Here is a 17,978-nt window from a genome sequence, read left to right as displayed (position 1 = left end):
AACTGTACCCAGTAAAAGGTTAAGTAAAACAACAGTTTCCAGACATTTATCATTGTTGCAGGAACTTAAAACTTAAGAAAAGAACAGTGCCAGTCACTCAAACAATGGGAAAACCCATGTCTCATCCGAGACATCTGCAGGGGCCAACCACAACCTATGAAGGGGGTCAGCCAAAGGTTGTCAGTTTCCAGTTAAACTGAGTGTGGAAGGGTGTGGGAAAACACAAGGCAAACACAAAGCTCAAATATGAAACGCCGGCACAGACGCCCAGATTTATTAGTTCACGCTCAGTTGGCAGGTGCTTCTGTGACTGTTTGGGGGCACTCTACCAGCAATGGTATTGTGCTCCATCTTCATAAATCACACAAAAAAACAAATAAGTAAAAGGTGAAAGGAAAAAGGAACACAAAAAACTACAAAATAGAGTGTGCAGGTTTTTAACCGCGGCTCGTTGACTAATTAAGAGAACTACATTCAAGCTTTGCATAAACATTGATAAAGGAACTAGTAATTAGTTTAACTCCTGTATTTACATGAAGAGCTTTAAGTAATCTTGCTATTTTTATAGACAAGTATATTTAGACTGCAATGTTTACTTTGATTTGATTTATACTTCGTATTTTAGATCTATTTCTGACTTTAATGGTTCCTATCTTTGATTTTCTGTGTTCAGTAAATTGCTGCTATTAATGAATCCTCTCGTGTTTGGTTGTATTGTTCATTCTAATTCCTTGATCTAAACTCATTTTCAATTGGAATTAATCAAAGGCAAGTTTGCCTAAAATTATAATCAGCTTATGTTCCTACAGGACTGTGGCATGAGATGTTACAGCCAAGAAGGCAGACTCACCCTTAATGCATCACCCAAACAAAGGCTTTTCTCTCCCTTTATACACATGTGGCCATTCTCCAATTAGCACCCTATTACCTATTTAGGAAATGGCCACATTCCACCCGTAATTGTTGGCAGGGGTGGATTTAACCCCATCCCTGCCAAAACTTACATTCACCCAATACTACTGCCACACTAACAAAAAGACTAGCAGTCTTTGTAGTTTAACTAAACTGGAAAACTAAAGTTATTTTAACTTTTGATTGAGGTAGTTGCTTACATGACTCAAGTAATGCTCCATTCTTCCAAACACAACATGGTACACAGACATTCTCAAGATGGCCACCTGCAAAGCCTTACTGCCCTTAGATCTGAAAGCAATAACAAAATATAAATACATGCCTGAACCCAAATCATCCTCAAATCCTGGCGAACAAATGTGGATTTTAAGAACTGCAGCATTTTACAGTAAAATATTTTGTTTATGTTCAGGCCAGGATCTTGTTAAAGAGTGTGCTCTCTGAGGTTATTTTAATGAGAATTGACTGTAAGATAACAGCACAAGCATGTTCTAAAATACCCAAGACAAGACTTGTTATATTTCACTTCAATTTAAGTAGTGGACTCGTGTTGCTACACTGTTAATTCCCTAGTTAAACAGCATATTATTCATGGGAGTGTTGCTGCTGTTCAGGTAATCCTAGCTGAATCACTGCTATAGGCTTTCAACAAGAACACTGTTCAATTAGCCCTGGATGGAGTTTAATATGGATGTAAGTTAAATTAGCATATGCTGTGAGATCAAGGTTGGCATTTAGCCATTGCTCAGGTTTTATTACATGAGAGAAATTACTTATTTAAAACCCAACTTTGAAAGAGAAGTTTGATTCCCCAAAAGTTCTCCTGAAAAATCAAAGAACCAATATTCAGAAAGCCTTAAATCAGGAGTTATGAAACATAATCTATTCTATAAATAACTCATGAGTTAAAGCTTTTTTTAAATATAAGGCTATATGTTGCAAATGTTCTTAATAGAAATGGATACAAAGTAACATGGAACTTTAGACTTTTACAGAACAAAATTACTCAGTTATATTTCCCAGTGTGCAGGTATGCAGTTCATTTATTTGTTATGTATTTTCCTCCCATTTTTAATGCCGTAACCAACTCACTGATTATGAGGACTGAATCCAATCAAGTCTTTTCACTGACCGAAGCCAGGGGGCAGGGGAAGGCCCAGCTTGGGAAGGAATGCTGAAACGTGATCAGGTGAACCACACCACGCTCAGCTGGTTCTCAGCCACCCTCCCTACGGGTCCCCAGTGCTTTTACACGGTGAGCCACCGGGGATTAGGCTGCATGTAGTTTAATATCCAATTTTAATAAGGTTGAGGCTTGATTTAAGATCTTAGAAGATCAATAGAGGATGTGTTCCCATGTTTAGATTTGGACATGGAGAGCAGCAATAATAGTAATTGAAAATAAAGGTTATGTTAGATGATACATTGAAATATTGCTATATGAGTGGAGTTAAATGCAGTTAATTTAGGGAGTAAATATTGAGGATTGAACTAACTTGTTTAATGTTAACTTTTTTGTTTTATGTGATTTGTATTGTTTGACTATTTTTAATGAATTTTGAGGTTGTACTGTTTTTAGTTGTTAAATCAAGAACAATTGGGTTGGAAGTAAATGTTCTGATCATCCATTAACATCAAAAGACCAGCAACTATGCTGTATTGCTGGTAGTTGGAGCAGGTCTGGTTTAAACCTTCATCAGCAGTTCCAGTATCTGCTGGTGAAGTGGTAGTGACCTACAAGCTGTGAATTTAAACTCGGCAAGTATAAAAAAAAAAAAACAGGTGCATAGATTTACAGCAATTACATTATACAACAGTTAATGGACTTTAGATGTTTACAATAAAGCTATTTTTGTCTTGAATCAGAATAGTCAAAGTACAACAGTTAAAGAAAAAAATTCCAGTAAATCTTACCGAATATATACTGCAAATATGTGCAAGGCAACACAAGCAACTACCGTCAGCCATCATCAGTTAAGACGAACAACATCCAACTCTCTGCAGATAACGCATATGTGTGTGCCATCTGCCAACATAGTCCTAAAACCCTGGTGAATACAGATCATATTGGTATTACAGCACAACGTATACAGCCCAACTGTGACAGTGAGGCCATCCCTCCCATAAAACTCTATTGTGTTGCTCATCCAGTATGACACTGAAAAACTCTCAAACTGACATGACACAGCACATTCCACTCGCCCATGTAAACACAGTTTCATAACAGTGTACCTCATACACTTCCATTTTTGCAGGTGACGATATCATTGTGTCATACATCTGTCGCATGGGTGTCCTATTCTTAAAGTGCTCCCATTCCCCCTATCCATGTGTGACAGAGAGTGAATGAATCCTAATCAACAATCTCCCTCTCGACCTGTGAGGGCATTGTATAAATGGAGCAGAGTGCCCCGTAATGGATGGTTCTGCAGTTCATTCCAGGGTCAGTCGGAAGCCGGCCATCCAGGAAGGGGGCAGGGCCACGATACCAGAAGTCAGCGCCTTAATGTGGCAGGCGATGTGTCAGTCACGGATTGGAGGAGACATGATTGGCCGCGCCGCCGAAAGAGGGCGTGACGGTGGGTATTTAGGGGTAGGATCTGCTCCTCCGTTATGGTTACGGATTGACCATGAGGAATAAAGAGAAACCGTGGGTGTTTAGTGTTGTAGTGTCTGCCTGTCTATTTAACTGTGTCTTGTTTGTCATTGTAGACGGCTAAAGATCCGGGAGCTGTCGCTGTCAAGCCAGCATTAAAAGCGGACTGCACAGTACCACTGTAAAGCACTCGTTTCACATTCACAGCACCACTTGCACCCGGAGCACTCACTGTTGGAGTGGTGAACGTATAGGTGTCTTAAAGTGTATGTTTGTTATTATTTCGGGACTGAACCCCGTGGTTGTGCTGACTATACACATCGTTGGGTATAGTTGGTGTTATTATTTAAAAGCCTTAATAAAGCTTTGTTATTTATCCTTGGAACTGTTGTTGGACTGTTGTTATTCAGCACTGCATCACCTCTACACCTGTGCACTACAAACCACTTTGCCACACCATGTTACTATGAATGCTAATGCTGGCCCATCACCCCATCCTCCCTTGCAAAAGTCTGTATTATGTCATTGACCATCTGCAATTTCATACAACGAAAGATATGCTAGTATATAGATTCATATTACAACACTATTGGTAGTCCTTTTATGCACCTGTGTCTCATGATTTACCATACATATACACTTCCCCTCATGTTGCCCTGCATGCAGTTCCCCACCCCCCACCCTCCACCCCCCACCCAACAAACTGACGCACATCAAACATGTGGATGCCACACTAGACATTGGTCATGGCAGTGGAATTCATAGTACATTGTGATGTTGACGCCACTATTATACATCCGTCTCCTACTAGATATACACGACCCCCCACACACTGGCATGGCAGTAGGCCTCATACGCCTAGTGGACCATGATGATGGATGTCTCTTGTGTTATCTGCACAGAGTTGTATGTTGTTCATCTTAAAGGAACAAAAGCACAGCGCTGCTGCAGCACAACCTAAAGAAAACCTTTTGAAAATAAATACATCAGCAGCAAAATCTGAATCGGTCAAAAACATATTATTTTTCAACAAAACGTATTCTAACGTTATTTTAAGATGGCTGTGAACAAGACAGTAATCAATCAAGTAACAGTGTATCAAAACATTTTAATAGAGCAATTGTGTAATAAGATGACTCAATTTGATTAATAACTCAATTTAGTTAATATTGAAACATATTAATAGCTTCAAATTAGTCACAAAATGTATTAAAACGTATTAATCATAGGCATCAATTGGATTTTTAAATTAATGTTATCAAGTACAAAAGTTAGTACGAAAACGTTTCTATAAAAAAAAACACATGTGCGTGTCAAAACCTCTAGCACACAGTAATGCGTTCGTTACAACTCATAAGCGAAAACATAATTCTATGAACAAACTTAACAAATTAATATCCCAAAAGCATTTTTTTTTTTAAATACTGCAATTTAACCATCCGTTAGTAATATTCAAAGTTGATGGAATTTTGTGAGGCAGGCAGACTCAGACACATTCAGCTTGTTCGATGTGGAACATGAACAAATTTTAGCCTTTTGGCTGACAGCGATGTGGGGATGCTGCTGTTTGTGCATTGTGGAGATTTTGTTTAGAAAAAGAGGATCCTCGTAATTAATTGATGGATTTCATATAGAAAAAGAGGATCCTCGTAATTAATTGATGGATTTCATTCAGGGTCTGATCACTGGAGCTCGATAGCCATCCCTTATGCAGGCAGAACTGCCCAAAAAGAAAAAAAAAAATACAGCAAATAAAAATGAGAACATATCTTGCCAGCGGACAGGACGAGTGGCACTCAGGGCCACCCTCCCCCAAAATACAGACCCGCTTAGAATGAAAAACATTTGTTTGATCCGGGCCAGTCCACTGTAGCTCGTCAACCGCTCGTTTTACACTAGCTGAACTACCTAAAAAGAAAAAAAAAATGCAAATAAAGATGAGAATATCTTGCCAGCAGGCAGAACAAGTGGACCGAGACCACTTTCCCATGGAACAGGCCCACCTCAAGCTCCTTCACCTTGCAGAATTAAACCGCACAGTGCTCAGGTAAGGAAAAAAAACCCATTCACCGCAAGGTGACAGGAGGAAACCTTACGTAATCCATGGCAGAGGGTTACCCTTCCTCCGGGTTCAGAACAGAAAAATATATATTTAATATAAACAGTGGTCATGTCCTGGCAGAACGCACCAGAACAGCGTTCCTGCACTTTTTTTTGGTAGCCAGAAGAGTTCCGCCACTTTTTGGAACCTTTTTGAAAATAAATATAATGTGGTTGGCTGAGGGCCAGTAACAATCAATCTGTTCATGTTCATTTGTTCAATCTAGCTGTTCAACTCCACTTTTATTTACCACTACACCACTGATAGTAATGTCTGATAATTAGCGTAGTGGGATACTGCCCTACTTTTTTGTCATTAACAACAAGCCTAAAAACAACTTTGACAGGTAAGTTAAATTTCCATATTTCCACATAAGTGTATAATACTGTATTTATTAACAATAAATACATACAAACAGCAGGGATGTAACTGTTGAGGTATTGACCACTGATTTATATACACAATATTTAGCAATTACAAAAGCAAATGTAAAAAGACATAAGCCTAGTATGTGCTGACTAAAATAAAAATAAAAAAATAAAAAAAAATAAAAAATGTCTTTATACTCAGTCACCCCAACTTTGTCACTTAAAATAATGTATGTTTAGTGGTTTGTAAGCACTACAGAAAAACACAAGAAGACACTTCTGCACATTACCCATCCCTCTCAGACACCTTGAAAAATTACTCAACGTTAATCAATGTATACGGACAACCCTGTCAGGCCTTATTGCATACATATATATTTTCTTCACTTTCTTTAGTGACAGAGTTTTTTTGTGCTGCTAAAATGTCCAAGTCATTGTTTCGGATGCAAAGTTCATATGCCCCAGAAGTCCATCGCCCCAATGTCTTGATCAAGTGTGGAGAAATGTTTCTCGAAGCAGCTGAAGTGTGAAGTGGCGGCACTGATTCTGAATTAATGTACATAGTAATTATCGGGAGGAAATCCAGCAAGTAGGAGAGGTGAGCATAGATGGTCACAGAACCAATTCCTGGAAATGACTGATCCTTCTGGGGTGAGGAAGAGGGGTTCAAATGAGCTAGCACCCGGGCACATCGACAGGTAGCTGGAAAGAGCAGAAAATGGACAGATGGCATAATTTGTTTTAAATAAATATAAGTGTACTCCTTTTCTTTCCCTGTCAGTCTTGTAATGTTTTAAATGTATGGAGAATGGAGATGGAGATCTCCGATGCAGAAGTTAAAGAGGGATCGAAAGCCTGCATCTGGGAAATGATTTTGCCGCACCGGAGGAATCCGCAGTATGCAGAGATGAACATTGCTTTCAGGAGGGGTGCGTTTGTACGGAGTGCTGCAGACGAAGCAAAGACTGTTGATGAAGGATTCCAAAACTTCTTTTGTAATGGACACTTTGGGGGATGGATGACTGGACGCAGCATTTGAATCTCTGGGAAAGAGGTTAGAGGAGGTAAAAGAAGTCTGGTTAAATGAAAGTGAAATTTTAATCCTGATAAGTAGCTTGGTATGACAGAGAGGGAATCTGAGAAACAATTGCCAGGCTGTTGTAGGTTGCTCAGGTACTTTGAGAAACCAAGTTAGCCATTAGATTGAGGGCTGATTCTGAAATAATGGAATCTGAGGAAGGACAGTAGTTTAACCACCCAGCTGCCTATTTGTTTTGTCAATTTCCATGTAATAAATTACCATATAGTCTGTGTATGTTGAAAAGACTTGTTAAGCTCTGCAGAATCACATGTAACCCTTTGCATGCTATTCTCACGGGAGTAAGAAATTTGGACTTGCTTGCGCGCCACGTGGAAATTGCGGGATAAGCAGCTGGGTAGTTAATAGAGGATGAAATCCTTGAAGATTGGTCCTGGTGCTGGTAGAAGGTCTCCTTCTGGAAACAGTGCATGTAATTTCTGAATATTAACCCTTTGCGGACCTATGTCGGACCTGGTCCGACATTGCAATTATTCCTATACGGTCCAATGTCGGACCCTGTCCGACATCATCATAAAGACGCAAAAAACAGGTTTTTAGTCGTTTTTTCTCTGGAAAAAGCAGAGAAAACCATTCAATGGCCAAGTGGGCGCGACAGGAGCCGAGACAAGCCGAAAAAAATAAAAATAAAAATAAAGGCGTATCTCGTGAATAGTCATACTTTCCCCTGGCATCAGATAGGGGCGGGGGAAACAAGCTGGCTGATACTGAATCAGCGCTCAGAGAACATCACAGACATTTGCAGAGCTTTTTTGAGATGTTATAGTAATAAAATAATGACTTGGGCCGCATTATTGAGGAGTTTGGTGATAAAACGAGTGATCAGGAGATGATTGATCGCTATGTACAACTATTATTATTATTATTATTATTATTTATTTCTTAGCATATGTGAAAGCGATAGCGAACGAAAGGGTGGGGCGGGGCTGGAGATGCCTAGTGAGTGCTTTGTTGATATGCAGGGCCTTTTAAACCCGTTTGACTGTGGAAAAAAAATACTTTTAAACAGCGCGTCTAAAATTAACTGCGCGTGTGAAAATAAATTGGACCTGACGCGCCTGACACGCACTTAATAAATGGACTGCAGAGGGTTAAAATGAGATAGAGAATCAGCTATTATATTCTTTGAGCCTGGAACTTGAATGGCAGCTGAGTTTCTGCATGAATTTTCATAACAGGATCTGCCTTTGTTAACCCTTTGCAGTCAAAACCCTACACCAAAACCCTAATACTCCCTGGCAGTGACAGGTTAAATGAAGCCGTTTTGTTTTTACAAAGCGACACGCAGAGCTAGCCTTCGCATACTTGCAGCTCTTTTGACTTCAGATGCTTTGGGGTACGAAGAATGTGATTGGAGTCCATCCAGTAATGGTGATCCTCCCTGGGAGCTCCATGTCAGGTAAGATTAATGCCTAGCCTAATAATTCATTGCCCTTGCCCCTTTGGGACCCTGACAGGTCTCAAATTGCAATGTAATAGCACTACGTGCCTCATAACAGGGTGGTCTTAGCTTAGCTCTTTGGATATGTAGACACCTGTCCTGAACCCCTGGAGGCTCCTCAGAGCTGAGTGAAACATTTTCATTCTCCCTATCAGTTTTGAGGTATTTCATTCTGTACACACTCAAGTGTGGTTGAGGCGATTCTTTCCTCCTCAAGCCTCAGGGAGTCAAAAGTCAGATTCTCAGTCCCCACACACTCAATTACCTGGCTTGTAGATGTGGCTTATCCATTCCCCACACTCACACCAGCTTTTTTAACAAATGAAGCAAGGGTTATAATCAATGTGAAATGAGAAATGAAAACTCTTAATTTTCTCTAATAAGTTTTGTTACTGCAGCGAGGGGAATAAAAAAGCAATGTAAGCGTGACATGTTAAACGCCACATTAATGTTGGGAGGCTATTTTAAATCAAGCCACAATATAGTACAACAAGATCTAAGTCTCAGACTCATTTAAACATTAAAAATATCTTCCTAATGCATTTCACACAGGCAGAAAAAAAAGGTTTAAATATCAGTCCATGTCCCTTTTATATTTAAACTATCCAGGAGGCAAGAGACTACAAGATTTAATAATGCTAAATAACAATATAAATGCAAACCATGAAAGTATTACTTAAACTTATACACAATCAAAATCTATTTGCACGTAAAATCCATCAGTAAAACAAAGCCCATGAAATATTCGGTTACAGTTTGGCTGTTTATTTTTTTATTTATTGTCGAAAGCCAAGTTTATTCTTGGGAAGCTAATATGATCTATGTATATTTTCTGTTACCAAAACCTCAAGGATATTTACAGCTGTCTGTTCCCAAAAAAGTTTCATCCATTCATGCAGATTTACAGCCTGTGCTTTTGCGTTTTGCATCCTTTTGCTAAAACAGTGATTACAAATACCATTCATACGCCTTGTGCTTCAGTATGAGCAGCAGCATGGTTATTGTTTTATTTATTTTATTTATTTATTGTATTTGTATAGCGCCTGTCATACCATGGTATCTCAAAGCGCTTTACAGAAAGTATGCCTCATCATCAAAAAATAAATAAAAAACCTATTATATTAATAATAGCAATAAATAATGTAGTAAATATCTAGATAAGACAATTATAAAAACACATGAAATACATACAAAATACAAGGAAATAAAGTATGATAGATAAAATACAAAATTTAGCAAATAAAAATAGGTACCCGGCAACTTTATATCTAAGTTAGGTTAAAAAAGCTAATCTATAAAAGTGAGTCTTTAATCTTGATTTAAAAATACAGACCGAAGCAGTACTTCTGATAGAGGGAGGCAAAGAGTCCCACAGTCTGGGTGCATTAAAGCTAAACACACGTTCTCCCCTCCTTTTCAATATTACCTTTATGTGCGCTCAGGTTTATATGGGGACAGAATCTCTCTTATGTAATCTGGTGCTAAGCCATTTAGTGCTTTATATGTTAAAAGTAAGATTTTAAAATCAATTCTAAAATGTAGTGGAAGCCAGTGCAATGAGGCCAACACAGGATTTATATGATCCTGTTTTTTTGTTCTAGTCAGAACCCTCACTGCTGCATTCTGAACAAGCTGTAAATGTGATAAGGCATGATGAGAAAGACCAGCAAATACAGCACTGCAATAATCAAGTCAAGAAGAAACGTAAGCATGAATTAGTTTCTCTGCATCAGCCAGCGAATGAAAAGACCTAATTTTAGCAATGTTTTGTGGGTGATAAAAAGACACTTTTATAATTTTTCGAATATGTGCCTCAAAACTCAAATCAGAATCCAATATAACCCCAAGTTTCTCACATCAGGTTTTATATTAGAGGTCAGGTTGCCCAAATCATTTTTTAGGGAGTTTGCATGCTCTAGTTGTTGCCGAGAACCTAACAGCAAAACTTCTGTCTTATCTGAGTTTAATTTTTTTTTTTTTTTTAGACATCCAATTTTTGATGTCAGCAAGACACTGTAGTAAGACTGAAATAGCAGTGGAGTCACCAGGCTTTACAGAATATAAAGTTGTGTGTCATCGGCATAACGGTGAGAGTTAATACTATGTTTACGAATGATTTCCCCCAGTGGCAGCATATACAAAGACAATAATATTGGGCCAAGAATGGAGCTCCGGGGGGCACCACAAGTAATACTAGATAATCCTGATACAGACTCCCCTAAAGAAACAGAGTGCTGTCTGCTAGTTAGATATGACTTAAACCAGTTAAGAACAGTTCCTGTCAGGCCAACCCAGCTTTTGAGACAATCAATCACAATAGCATGATCCACAGTATCAAATGCAGCACTGAGGTCTAAAAGAACTAGAATGAATATGAAATTAGAGTCAGCACTCATCAGTAAGTCATTTACCACTCTGACAAGGGCAGTCTCTGTACTATGAGTAGATCGAAACCCTGACTGAAATTTTTCAAGGACATTGCTATTATCCAGATATATGTTAAGTTGTTTGACTACTACCTTTTTTAGAAAGAGCTGTTCAAGTTTTAACTGGGGCCACAACATCAAACGCATTTGTTAAAAGGTGGTTAAAGTTGTCAACTAACTAATCAGTAAGAAGGGAATGGTTAGTGGTGAGTGGTGATAGTATTTCGGAAAACCTTACTGCTGTTGAGGAATTTATTCTGCGTGTTTTAATAGTATGTGCCACCCTCTTGTTGGATAAGAGCAGTATAGCGTCAAAAAGAATGCAAAAGTGATCAGCAACAGTAAGATCTACGGTTAACACATTTTTAATATCAAAGCCCCGAGAAATGACCAAATCTAAGGTATGTCCACGATTGACAGTGGCCAGAGTAGATCTGAAGCCAGGACCTCAGGGCCCGGTTTTTCAAAACTCTTAATCTGGATCAAATTCATCCGGATTGTGTAATCTTATATTTTCTGATCGAGATTACTTTTATATGGATAATTTTGATCCGGTTTTTCAGAAAATGTTCCTGCTGGATTACATTGACATATTTTTTTAACATCTAAATCACTTTTAATGTTAGTGCACATATAACACATGTAAATAATGGTTATTTTATTTATGCCTACTTAGCAGAAATTAAATAACTAAATCTAAATTGAATAAACATAACATTTTTGAAAAAAGGATATGTGTTTTTAGACATCTTCATCATTTTCCTTGTCAGTCGGGAGTCCAGCACCTCTCAGACAAGCTTTAAGGAGGCGTATGTGAAGGTGTATGCTTATGCAATTCAAACACAATATCGATGTTCTATGACCATTTAAAAGCTAAATCCACCTCCGCAGTAGGATCACAATAATCCTGGTACTTTGGATCAATGTAATCCTGATCTCCTTTTTAAATTCTGAAAAACCCAATTGCAACATTTAATAGTGATTTGGCCGGTTTTTCAAAACTTTGTTAATCGGATTTCCGCGTTTGATCTGGATTATGTTGTGCAAATGCGATCGGGATTTCGTTTTGATAATCTGATCGCACTTTTAATTATGATTTTAATGTGCTGGCTGGCCTCGTTCAACCTTGACCTCTGTACACTGGAAGTTTTATTGAACATGTATGTTTACGTAAATTTAAAGCAAAATTGCCTGTGTTGATGATTATGTATGATAAGTGTACTGATTTGGTTATCAAACAAACAGAAAAAAGCCCTGCATGTTTTTTGCCCTGCCCCAAGTGTAAAACAAAAAATTCTCTGACAGCATTGAAAATACGTGTTTTTCTGCAGTATTCCGCAGCAAACGGCTTCCTAGGATCCCTGGTGATGTCTATATCACAATTAGACTGTATGGCAGTTTAGTTTACAAAGTGGCCAGAAAAGCAGTGAGGAGGAAGCAAGCCTGTGTGTCTGCAGGTAAAACTTCCTTAGATAATGTCAACACTAGAAAGACAACAATGTCTGGTTTCTGATGAGGTAGAGTGCCCAAAAGGCTACATTATAGAATAATACACAATAGTACTGTGGCGGAGTGTCCCGCTCCTTGGTTTGTTATTTATTTATATTATGATTTATGTTTTATATTACGGTGAAAGCCGATTGTTATTTGTTATTATTTTGTATTTTAAAAACCTTGTGAGGATGCGTGACTGATCAGCTACTGATTATTTAACTAGCTGACAGTCACGCATCCTTACTAAACTTGTGCAGACTATGGCCGAGGGGTAATAATTAATTAATGGCTAGTTAACCCCTCGGCCAGAATATAAAAGCCTCCAGCTGTCTGCGCTAGAGGGGAGAGGGTATTAGGAGTTAGAGCGGAGAGAGAGAAAACGAAACTTAAAAATAACTGCTAAGTGTGCTGGTTTACACCAGCATGATACTTATTTGTTTATTTGTTTGGCCAATGTGCCATTTTGTTTCTGTCTTGTTTGTTTAAATCTTTTGGTTTATCATTTAATAAATATGCTGAGCGCCGTAGCACTCAGTTTCACCCGCCCATTCATTGTTTATGTGTCGTTCCTTCCTGGTCCGTGACGTCATCGCAGCAACAGCTTGGCCACAGTACACAATCACCATAGGAATAATATTGTATTGTAACATTTAACAGAGATTTAAGTTGCCACCTCCAAAGGCATGTTCTACGAAATAATTATTTAATTTATTATAAAATTGGCATGGGCTTTTTGGTATGATTCCTCCAGGTGACCACTAGATGGTTTCTATGTCCAGTACTTTTGTCCATTTCATAACTATTCTGACGTCAACAACAAAAAAATAAACATTGCTGGGCCCAACACTAACCTATTTTTCATGATTGAGCTGTATTTTTCTATTTGTAGTGACACATAGCAAGCCAATGTGCAAATGTTTTTTCCCCAGGTAAAACTATACAAAATAAAGGCAAGAAGGAAACATTTTGGCTAGAGCTTTTCCTCACTGTTACTTTGTCCATCTGGAGCTGGGAGTACTTCTGCAGTGCTTAATTTAGTTCCTGTACACGTGGGAAATTCATAGGCTTGACTTTTTTTTATGAGTGTTCTTACATGAATACAACTATCAGGGTGATCTACCACTGTCTATAAACCGCTAAGACACAACATTAAGTGTGAAGCTAGTCTTGACTTATTGTAACCTTGAAATGTGGTTCAGGGGGCAGGAGCAGGGTTCCTCCTCCCATTCTGTTCCCGTCAAACTATTTGTCAAACTCCCCTATTTAAAAAATAGGTCACATCCTCTTTCCCCGACTCGCTGTTCGTTTGGCCGTGCTTTTCGTTATGCTCCGTGTTTACCCAAACTTTGACTTTAATATAATTTGAACAATAAATCAAACACATCCATCTGTCTGTGAGTATTTTGCTACTTTTGATTTACAGACAAAAACTGTTTGCTGTCTAATAACTGCATTATGTAATTAAAATGTAACAATAAAATGGATACCTGCGTCACCCTTCTCATACAGATCTGAAATCTCAATATCGTTGAACTCCATGATGCAGTTCTTCTAGATCTTAGTTACTGCACTGAACTTTAACAACTATTTTTAACATTCTGTAAACCTAGCTGCTATTAATGAATCTAACCTTTGAAGGTGCTTGAACCACACTGTGGTCTCCTTGACTTACTGACTGTGTGCTACAGAAAGATAGTTAGTAATCAAGAGGTCTGATAAGCTTGCCACGGTAAATTTAACAGATTCATGGTTATACGATGCATTTACCATAGTTTACCATAGCTTGTCATGTTTTTTTTTTATATTCTTTGCCATACTTAGGTGGTCTTTACAGTGCTTATCAATGCTTTACCATGCTTTCACTATGCTTTATTACACTTTGCTATGCTTTTACTATGGGAAACATTTATAAGGGTAAAGGCAACAAATGCCCCATGCTCTAATATTACAAATCAAGCAGGTACCCCAGTATAGCCATATAATAATATACAATTATTGGTTTAACCCAACCACGGCTTACCCTGCATAGACCTATTACATTCAGCTCCTTGCGATGTATCCCCAGGCTTTGTGATAACAGTACATTAGATAGAAGGCCTGACTGTCCTGTTTGTTTGCACAATATATTTTGTGAATAAACAAGAAAGGAACCATTATAACACATAGCTCTTGAGCTAGCTGACTTTTAATACATAAGTTGTGGGTCCCTTATAAAAGTTTCCCATAGTAAAAACATAGCAAAGTGTAATAAAGCATAGTTAAGCATTGCAAATCCCAGAGAGGTGCAGTAAAGCATATTAAACACATGGCAAACCATAGTAAACTATGGTAAATACATAATATACCCAAGGAAAAAGCATGTGAAAATTACATATTTACTGTAGAAAACTTTATAATTATATGTGCGGAATATAAAGATTGGAATAAAAAAAAAGACGAATATAAGGAATTAGCAAATACTTTCAGGAAGTCACCAGTGAAGGTATAAGACAAACTGAAGAACCTCCGAACTCAGTGCTGTGCCTGTTTCTGCGGCACAGACACTCGCTGGTCCAAACTCGAGTTTTTCTACGTCAACGTCTTTTCAAAATTATTCTAATTACTATAGTAGCTGCTGAGACAAGTTTACTGCACACAGGCACCATCTTAACATTGTTTAAATGAATGGTCAATGTTCCAGTGTGCGTGTAGCGCATTAGCAACAGCAATTCAGTGTCAATTTGTTGTTGTCAACTAGAATTGATAATAAAAACTGCATGTGTATTTCTGGCCTAGGGGTTACATCAGTAGTTTTGTTTTAAAATAAATGGTGAGTGGCCACCTATAGAAAAGACATGAACAATGGCTACTAAGAGTAAGGAATTAGCACATGCACACTGATCCAATGAGAACTCCTACTTCATTACATAATCCTTTAATGATAAACTGGAGTGTGATCAAGCGATAGGGGCTAACTACCACCCTTATTAATGGCAGGTAAGTCAACTTGTTTCAACTTTTATTTTAAACTATATAATTATGTTGAGACCTCTCGTGTTTGGTACATTAGGAGTAGGGCTGCAACGAAGGGTACATTTTGACCTTCGAAGGTTTACTACTACTAAAAATATTAATACAGTATTAATACAGTACTAATAATAATATGAACTTACACTTGTCAAGTGACCCCAGAGATTGGTTATGCCTCCATGATACGAGTCGCTTGCACATTTTGCATTCATCTTTTTTTTGGTCGTTTGGGCATTTAACAAAACAATCCCAAACAGCAGAGGGGTTTCGAGACATTTCTTTCAGTACAACTTACGCTATACAACGCTTTGCTGTCGAGATGAAGAATGAAGAAATTAAAGGTTTGCCTCTGAATAACACAAGCTGGAGCGGGGAGGGGCGGACAGTGCTAAGTTTTCAAAATTAAAATTATTAGTGTTAGTGTATATTTTGTATGTTTCAAACATATTCTAACATACAGTAGGCATTCAGTACATATTTTACTGAAGCAATACAGCCACTGCTTTGGATACTATACCCTGCTCCATACACGGCAGCGGTGCTAGAGTTGCTACGTATAACGATTTGGTAGCAGATTTTAATAACAACATTTGTTTATGTAATATGCATGACACAAATCAAAAAGATCACATTTAGCATGTGAGTGACATTTAATGTGTGCTTTATAGTATTCACACATTGTCAAACAGTTTCTGTTAACAGGAAGAAAAAAAAAACAGTGCATGAACCCGTCTGATGAACCTTCGAAGGTTTAAAACAATCTTCGAATCCCTGGCTAGCAAACGAACCTTCGAAGCTTCGAACACAGCCCTAATTAGGAGAGAATAAAACGATAAGACCTCTTGACAAAGGCACTGCAAAGCTTAAGACAGCATAAGATTATTATAATTCATCATATTGTAACTGAAACTTAAACGACTGTCACAAAGCAATATAGCACAGAAACAGTTTGAGGAATAGCTGACAAATTTGGAACCAAATCAAATAGAATTACTAATGTTTATCTTTTAATATTGTCCATTCCACAGTCTTCCTTTTCACTCACCTCTGCTGTGGGCTGTACCATTCAAATGGGGTTGCGAGACAAGAAACTGAATAACATTGAAAATTGCTGAACCGCCTAGCCACCCCACTAAAATCTATCTTCTTTACTTAGCCTTAAAGCTTGTGTTATTGTGTTGCACAAACAAGCTCCTCCATCAGTCTGCCAGATATTGTTGTTACCTTGCTGCCATGATGTATGTGATGCATCCTTTCCCTCTTCCCATTAGGATAGGGGCTTTCAGCACTGATGGCTGCTACCAAATAGTAGCACCAAATAGTTGACTAGTCAAACAGCAAAGTCACAGCCAACCCCAGAAACATAACGAACTGTACATTATTGTGAAGTAATTGTGATGCTCGGGATTCAGATCCCACCATCCCTTCATGTCAAAGTGAGACTAATTTGAATTATTCTCCAGGGTAGCCCCAAATGTGTCAAACTATAGGTTACTTTGGAAAATTGCAAAGTTAAATAAACAAACAAACTTAATACAACAATGCTGAAGTTGGCTTCTTATTTGGCCAGCTTCTTATCCATATGTATTCTTCCCAGTCTAACATTTGCTTTCCTTTGTTATCTTGTCTAATAACCCATTTTTAAGTTTCGTGCTTTCGCCATTTAATATAGCCGTTGTAACAGGGCGAGGAGCCCTGTACGTATTATTTGTTTATTTATTTTTAGAACAGGGTCTCACCTTCCGCCCCTGTGCAATTTATTGTTTTGTATTATGATTTATTTATTTATGTATATATGACGGTATAGTGTGGGTAGCCCCATCCACAGTAATTTAAAAAACTTGTGCATATTGTTGTAATAGAATAATTGCCAGCTAGTTAAACCCCTCGGCCACGGTATAAAAAGCCTGCAGCTCTCTGCAGTCGAAGTGGGTGTTAGGAGCGAGAACGAGAGTGGAGAGTGAGGAGAGAGAAACTTATTTAAAATTAAACCTATAGGGTCAGTGAAGGCGTTTGCTCAGCCTGACCTGGGTTGTGATTATTTGTGTTTAAACTTTTATTTTCGCTCTGTGAGTAAGTCTTTTTGTTAAAACATTTTATTTATTTTTGTTGTATTTAAATAAACGGCGCGCAGCGTCTTTTGAACTGCAGTACTACCTGGTGTCAGAGTTTTTTGGTTCCTGTTTCTGGCCTGACGTCACCACTCGTCCACCTTGTCACAAGCACACACAGAGCTGAACAGGAAAGTCAATTTAACAAACCATTCTGGAGGAAACTATAAGGTCTATAAATATACTACATAACTAAAATGTTATTTAGGGATAGAGATTGACGTTCAACAATGATACAGTGTACACATTGCTTTGCACTTATACGTTGATATAAGTTGGGCTTAGAAATGAAAACTTCAACCAGGAAAAAGTGCTTTCTGTACGGTGCAGAATAAAGTTGTAAACTTGGACACAATGGTTTGATAAATTGACTATTTCCTGCTGCTGTTTAGTTTTAAGGAGGATTTCTAATTGAGTGTTT

Source organism: Acipenser ruthenus, unplaced genomic scaffold (genome assembly GCF_902713425.1).
Source record: "Acipenser ruthenus unplaced genomic scaffold, fAciRut3.2 maternal haplotype, whole genome shotgun sequence".
Taxonomy (NCBI): Eukaryota; Metazoa; Chordata; class Actinopteri; order Acipenseriformes; family Acipenseridae; genus Acipenser; species Acipenser ruthenus.
Note: the sequence above shows the minus strand (reverse complement) of the source record.